General features: G+C 36.6%; 1 non-coding gene across 1 annotated transcript; it reads left to right on the top strand.

Annotated features, from left to right (window-relative positions):
* The first annotated feature begins 7,726 nt into the window (after positions 1-7,726).
* LOC128292057 (small nucleolar RNA R71) lies at positions 7,727-7,833 on the top strand. Its single transcript, XR_008282042.1, has one exon. It is a non-coding gene; the product is annotated as a small nucleolar RNA R71 (small nucleolar RNA).
* The last annotated feature ends 322 nt before the right edge of the window (positions 7,834-8,155 follow it).

The following is an 8,155-nucleotide window of genomic DNA, read 5'->3' as shown; positions in this document are numbered from 1 at the left end:
AGCCTAATATCAATACCTAGAGTGTTAAGGAAACTACTTTCTATCATGGAAACTACATAGATGAAGAAGAAAGTCAATGAAAAGCATAGGAAAGTGAAGAGAAAAGTTAAGAGTTCAAGTGAAGAAATAGGTAAGTACTTAATGTAATTCAAGTTATTTTATTTTAATTTGAATATTTAAGTATTTAAATTTTGATATGAAATAATTAAATAAGATATGGTTAAGATTATTGAATATGAATATTGAATTTAGTGTGAAAATGTAATTAAAGGTATGTTAGTAATAGAAGAAATGATAAAGTGATAATTTAATGATTAGTAAATTTCATGAAACTAAGGATTCAATTATAAAGAGTGAACATTTATTTATTTTTCATAAATTGATTAGTGAATAGATATATTATATTGAAATTAATATAGAAAGGACTAAATTGTAATGTATATAAAAGGTGTTATATGAAACCAAGTGTTGTGATTAAAGACTTAAACGAAGTGTTATGTGATAGTAATGGAGTGTAAAGTAATATAATAATTATTGAGTTTTCATGAATTCAAAGACTACAGTGTAAAATGTCCAAAAGTTACTATGTGTGCTAAAATAGTGAAATAAAATATTTAAGTGAAGTGTTATAAGAAAGTAAAGTGCTTAATGATAGTGAATTGAAATCTAAAGTGCAAAGTGTTGTAAATATATGTTATTTTTGTATTTTATGAATTGTGAATAAAGTGAATATGTGAAATAAACATGTAGTGAATGTGTTTAAGGATTTAGAGTGAATAAGTAATATGATATAGGGTGATATAAGTGTGATATATCAAGTATGTTATATAAAAGCGATATGAATAAATGTCTTAGTGAACTCATAAAAAATAGGATATATAATAATGAAATTATTTTGGAGTTGAGAGGGGCTGTGACTTGACACCAAATATAGTAGTCGATTTAGGTAATTTATACACTTAACAAGCTTGTTTTCTTGGCATTTTAATATTGATTATTACATTTTCAGTATTAGTAGGTTACGAACTAAAACTTAATAAAATAAGAGTTTTTGCGCATTTTCTGCTATTTTGATGACTCAAGGGCTGACTCGGGCCCCGTGAGTGACTAATGAGTTCTTTAAGTATGTAGGATGCCAATTTAGGTCCAATAATACAAGGAAGGATGACAGGCCTGATAAGCCAACAAAGCTGCCAAAGGCCCGTAACACATTGACGTCATGATGAGGAGCTTCCTCTCATCACAACGACGCGATGAATAAGGGAAGATTTTCACGGTGACAACGTCATGATGAGGACACTCCCACATCCTGATGATGGGACAATGACTAACCAAAATGAAGCTAATTTTCTTGGACGACATGTTTGGGAAATTTCCATATATGGACCCTAGATTTTAGCAGAATATTTTATTTATTGGTATTTGTATGTATCTCAGGTTGAGTGGTCACCAAGTAGGCCGTTGCTTATATAAGTGATCGCGTGATTCGTAACAAGTAATAAATATTTATAATGAAGATCAAACCTAGACTAACTATTATCACGACGAAAAGGCAAGCGCACCTATCAAACAATAGTATAGTAATGGCAAGACCGGGATTCGTACCCAAGGGAACCAAAAGTACTGGTAATAACTATCTTTTTATTATTTAACCTAGAAATAAAGAGGGGTTGTTTATTAAACTAATTAATTAACTAAACTAAAGTAAATAGAAAATTTGGAAAAAGACTTGAAGAACAGTAATTGATAAAGATGACACCCAAGGAGGAATCCACCTAGATTTCACTTGTTATCTGACTCTGAACCAGACGATTTATTCACTTGACTTGATCCGTGAGACTCCCTAACCTATATTATTATCTCTTTCGAGACTAATAACACCTAACCTTCAGTTGAATTAATCGAAATTTCTTTCTTAATTAAAACCCCTAGGGAAGCAGTAAATCGATCTATGGACTCCCATATTAGGTTTCACCTTAATCCGACAAAATCTCGTAACCCTATTTCTAGGCGTTCGATCAACTCCGCTTAATTATGCCAAATCTACTTTTAGACAGGGACTTTTGCTCCTCTGCATAAGCACATCAAATCATGAATTAATACCCGGAATATTAACTCAAGCATTAAAATACATAATTAAGAACAAATCAAGTATTTATCATACAGTTCAGATAATAATAACAAGATCCATCATAGGTTTCAACCCCCTTAGGTATCTAAGGGGTTTAGCTCATAATAAAATAATAGTACATCTCAAAAGTATGAAAATAACAAAACATAAAGAAAACTCTAAAACCCCTAAAGGAATTCTGAGAGAGATCTTCAGTCTTGGAGTAGCTCCGGCTTTTGGGATGGATTGTCTGGTTTTCTTCAAGTAATTCCCGGCGCGTGGTTTTGTAATCCAGAAAAGTTCTGGAAAGAGCGGCCCCTCTCTAAGTCATACTTAGGGTGTTTATATAGGCTTTGGATTGGCTTTCTTCCTCCCTAAGTATCCTTTTCTGTGTAAAATACAAATCTTTGAAAAAGGGACACGCCCGTGTGCCACGACCGTGTGACGTGATTACCAGGCCATGTTCGATCCGTTAAATTGCACACAGCTGTGTGGGTCAATGGCCAGGCCATGTGAATCATGAAAGCCTTGGTCTACACCCTCAAAAAACACGGGCATGTGAGCTGCCCGTGTGGCAAGGCTTAGGCCGTGTCATCTTCTCGATTTGGTACGTTTTGTCCCTTTTTGGCTCCTTTTGACTCTTGGTGCTCTCCTGAGTACAAAACATGAAATAACTAGATTAAGAGCACCAAAATCCATAAATCTAGTAATAAACATCCATAAATATGCTAGGTATTTGGGGTAAAAATATGTATAATTTGGCATTTATCAAATACCCCCACACTTAAGCATTTGCTTGTCCTCAAGAAAAACTCTCATTTACTGAGAGAATCCATTCCTCTCAATCACATAGTCATTACTGATAATGTTACAAGTTATTCCACAGAAAGTCATACAGTGAGAATTCAACTATAGGGGTATTAAAAGCCTCAAACAATCTAAATCAAATATTTTGATAATAAAATCATAGGTAATCTCCTTCCTCTAAGTAATTAACTTTAGTCCTAAATATAAAAGAGATGACATCCTCACTAAAGATTCACTCAAATCACTCAAAGTGTTTAAGGTTCAAGATTAAGCACTCGATTATCTAACATGAGAAGTTATTACTATAGGCTTGCATGAAAATCAAATCTCCACCACTTGTAAATGATATAATACACAAACCAAAAGGTCTTTGCATGGTTGTAACGGGGTTTAGGTTACGGGTATGGATACAAGCTAAATAGACAAAGGTTAGAATCAAGATAATTTCAATATATTACCCTACTATCAAAAACTTAATTACTGAATCACAAAAAAATATCTAGAACTATATTACATGAGCTCATGACAACTTTAGCTTGCTGAGAATTACAATAATAATACTGATTTTTTTAAACTCAAATCAAGTCAATATAATATAGAAATCTTACTTCCTGATTCAGTAACAAAAAATGGTGAACATAGTGAGGTAACAATATTAAAAATAATCCCGATAAAAAAGTGTAAATTGAGTAAGAGGATTTCAACAATAATGGGTTAATGATGAGGGTTAACTAATAAAAAGGGTTAGTAGGCCCAAGGGGGTTTACTATAGGTTTAATTATGTGGGAAGGCTTTTTATGGAGTAAGTGAGTTAAATCTTAAGTGCCTTTATGATCTCAGTATATCAAATCATACGTGTGATCTCGACATGTATAATCGAAGCAAGTTCTAGAATAACATTTCAGTGCTGACACACTCAAACCACAAAAGAAGTGAACAAGAAAGAAAGCTATATGCTCAAAAGGCTCAGAAATCTCACAAAAAATTTGGGTTTTTGATGTCATTCTGATACTTAAGATTTCAAGATAATACCTCAATTTAGGAAAATAGTCTAAAATTTTAGTTCTCAAAATATCAACTTATCATGCTCGATTCTCTAATGTCCTATAATCAAATAATCATGCATAATTCCCATGGTCTAATTCATGACATATCAACAATAATTATAGATCAATCAGAATTCATTCGATCAATATTATGAGAAAATCACTTAAGCACAAGATCAAATTCAGGGATTTGAGAATAATGCAAAAAGTTAGGCATCATGTTCATGTTCACCCCCCCACACTTAATATGTACATTGCCCTAAATGTACAAAGATAGATTATTCAAAATAAAGAAAATCATAAGAGGGAAGGAGGTGAAACTCCCTGTTATATAGATGTGGAGCTTGATTCTGAGACTGGAGTGTTCGGGGAAAGTGGTAGCTGCCATTGTTCTTAGCTAGATGAAGAAATTGGGTAGTTGAACATGGCACTCGTGAGGTATTATTTCCCATTTGTTTCCTCATTCCGTAAAATATTCCTAGCAGCTTTGCTTGAAAGTCTGTAGAATCATGAAGAGCTTATTAAGAGTTGGTGTGGAAGAGAGCGTAGTGGGATTACTTGTTAGGAATACCAAAAAAATGAAAAAAGTAAAATTTACTAATATAGATATGTCTTTCAAAAGAAAATAATAAAATTGAAATTGAAATAAAAATAAAAATAAAAATAAAAATGAAAAGATAAAAGGATTCAATGATCTTCATCAGTGGGGCCCTCAGGTGGTGGCACTGGAGTGGCGATGTGAAAGTGCTGGCACAGTTGCTGCATCATGGCCTGCATGTCGTCCATCTGTCTATCACGTTGCTGATCTTGCTCGTGAATCATCTCGAACTGTATAGTGCAATACTGCTTGAAGTGAGCGGATCGGTCAGAAAGGTGTGCCAATGAAGCAGCCTCATGATCTGGTCGTTCCCTAGGTGGCGTGGTAGAAGGCTCCTCGTGTTGTGGGGTGGCGCATGGGCATGTTGATGGTGAGCACGGGCATGGGGCGTGAGTGTACAGCTGTGTGGAGGAAAAATAGAGGGAAAAGAGAGGGGAAAGTGAGGATTGATGCAGGGGGAGTGGATTTGAGGGTGGTTTGGGGGTTGGGGAAGTGAGAATCTGGGGAATGGTGGCCAAAAAAGGGATTAGAAGTGGGGAAGGGGAGATTTCGGCTAGGGATTTGAAAGGAAGAAGAAAATGAACAGCGATTTGCTTATATAGGGGAGGTGCACACGGCCTAAGGCCACGCCCGTATACTCTGAAGGTGAGCCCGTGTTATTCGAATTTTTCAATTTAGGTCGTGCCCAGCTACTATCCCACACCCGTGTGTCTAGGGCGTGTGTGGTACATGGCCATATCTCACGGCCGTGCCTAGCTTTGTTCGCTTCTCCCACGCCCATGTGTTAGGGTACCACGCCTGTGTATTATTGTCCACGGCCTAACGGTACGGGCGTGTCTCACGCCCGTGTCGAAGAAACAGAATCGAGCATTGCCCCTGGCATGCCCATGTTTTTCCATTCCCTTGCTCATGTTCTCGTATCATTTATCACATCTCGTGTTTTGGGGAAATCATGTCCTGCTTCCACACGGCCGTATCGCATGGTCGTGTTTCTTCCCTTGCTTGGCCACGGTCTTAGGCACGCCCGTGTTCCTGGCTGTGTGTGCTTAAAAAATTTTTAATTTTAAAGATAAATCTAATTATTTATAGTGTTAGAAATAAAAAATAAAAAATGAAGAAATCAAAATATGTTAGTGCTCGGGTTGCCTTTCGAGAAGCGCTTATTTATATTCTAAGCTCGACTTACCTCTCTAGTAAATGGTCAGGGTGGTTCGAGGAGCTTGTACTCCTCATTTCTGCTATCAATCTCATCAAAATAAGGTTTTAAACGGGTTTTGTTTACCTTAAAAGTGCCGAACTTGGGGTGACTCACCTCCACCGTACCGAATGGAAAAATACTAAGTACCATAAGAGGGATTTCCTCATTCGGTGTGGTAGTGACAATGTGAGGATCTGCGGCATCTAGTAAGACTTTATCACCAACCTTAAGTTGATTAGGAGAGGTATCGGGCTTGTTTTGGCGTAGTTTCAGTTTATCATCTCGATTTGTGTTCTTGCCATTCGTCTAGCTCCTCTATCCGTAGCCTTCGTTCTTCATGAATGTGTTCTCTATCATTTCTGGAACATGGCTCGTGAACTTCTTTGAAGCTTAATTTCTGCGAAGTCATATTGTCATTTTTGGTAGATTGGTGTGGACTATTACCTTCAATGTTCGATGTGATGCCAGAATTACGAGCTTGAAGGGTGATCGTTTTGTCTCCCACACGAAGTGTAAGCTCACCTGTTCCAACATCAATAATTGTTTTAGCAGTTGCTAAAAAGGGCCTTCCTGAAATCAAAGGGGTGTTATTATCCTCCTCTATGTCTAGAACAACAAAATCAATGGGAAATATGAACTTATCTACTTTTACGAGTACATCTTCAATAATACCCCTAGGGAATCTTATAGTTTTATCTGCCAATTTAATGCTCATCCTAGTTTGTTTAGGTTTCTCAAGACCTAATTGCTTAAACATTTTGTAAGGCATGACGTTAATACTAGCCCCTAAATCAGCTAATGCATGACGTATATCTAAACTACCAATTAAGCAAATAATTGTAAAACTCCCTGGATCTTTCAATTTGTGGGGTAGCTTATTCTGTAGAATAGCTTAGCAGATAGCATTTAGCTCCACATGCAACGCTTCATCCAACTTCCGCTTATTTACTAAAATCTCTTTTAAAAATTTCATTACATTTGGCATCTTTGACAAAGCTTCAATAAACGGTAAGTTAATATGTAATTTTTTCAAAAGTTTAAGGAATTTACCGAATTGTTCGTCTGAGCGCTCTTTCCTTGTCGTGTTAGGGTATGGCATATGAGGCTTATATTTGACAGCCATTGGTTTGCTTGTATTTTGATCTACCTCATCTCTCCCTTTGCTTACCACTGTTTCTTGCCTCGGTTCTGGTTCAGGCTCAACGACTCATTCGTCATGTTGGATATTAATTGCGTTGAACTATTCCCTTGGGTTGGGTTCAATGTTACTTTGCAAGCTACCTTGTGGTCGTTCAGAGATTAGTTTGGAAAGCTGGCCTATCTGAGTCTCAAGTCCTTGGATCGATGCTTGTTGATTTTTAAGTGCTGTCTCAGTATTTTGGAAACGGGTTTCTGACACTGATATAAATTTTGAGAGCATCTCCTCAAGGTTCGGTTTCCTCTCTTGTTGATAAGGTGGCTGTTGAAAACCCTGAGGATTTTGTGGCTTTTGATTCCCTTGACCACCCCAGGAGAAATTTGGGTGGTTCCTCCAACCTGCATTATAAGTATTACTGTATGGATTATTTTGAGATCTAAAGTTATTGTTACCCATATAGTTGACTTATTCCTCTTCAGTTATGGGATTGAAGAATTGATATTCTGTATGCACATCTCCTCCGCTTGAGTCACACCTCATTACTGGATGTACCTGTGTAGAACTAAGAAAACCATCAATCTTTTTATTGAGAAGTTCTACCTGATTTGACAACATAGTAACTAAGTCGATGTTATAAACGCCTACTATTTTTGTTGGCTTAGTCCTCAGGACTTGCCACTGATAGTTATTCAGTGACATTTCTTCAATGAAATCATAAACCTCTTCAGGTGTTTTGTTGTTGATGGTTCCGCCAGCAGCTGCGTCAACCATTTGCCGAGTCGAGGGATTCAGACCATTGTGGAATGTTTGTACTTGAAGCCAATGCAGTAACCCATGGTGAAGGCACATTCGCAATAGATCCTTGTATCTCTCCTATGCATCGTAAAGTGTTTCTAAGTCCATCTGCACAAAAGAAGAAATATCATTACGTAACTTAGCCATTTTAGCCGGCGGAAAATATTTTAGTAGAAATGTTTCGGTCATTTGTTCTCAAATAGTAATTAACCCCCGTGGTAACAAGTTCAACCACTGTTTAGCTTTTTTCTTTAATGAAAAAGGAAATAACCGAAGACGAATGGCATCATTAGAAACGCCATTGATTATAAATGTATCACAAAATTCTAGAAAGTTTGCTAAGTAAGCTTTGGGATCTTCATCCTGCAAACCATAAAACTGAACAAACTGTTGTATCATTTGAATTGTGTTAGGTTTCAGTTCAAAAGTATTTGCAGCTACAGCTGGTCTAATTATGCTAGAC

Source organism: Gossypium arboreum, chromosome 4 (assembly GCF_025698485.1).
Source record: "Gossypium arboreum isolate Shixiya-1 chromosome 4, ASM2569848v2, whole genome shotgun sequence".
Taxonomy (NCBI): domain Eukaryota; kingdom Viridiplantae; phylum Streptophyta; class Magnoliopsida; order Malvales; family Malvaceae; genus Gossypium; species Gossypium arboreum.
The sequence above is the reverse complement of the archived record's forward strand: the minus strand, read 5'-3'. Positions and strand labels throughout refer to the sequence as shown.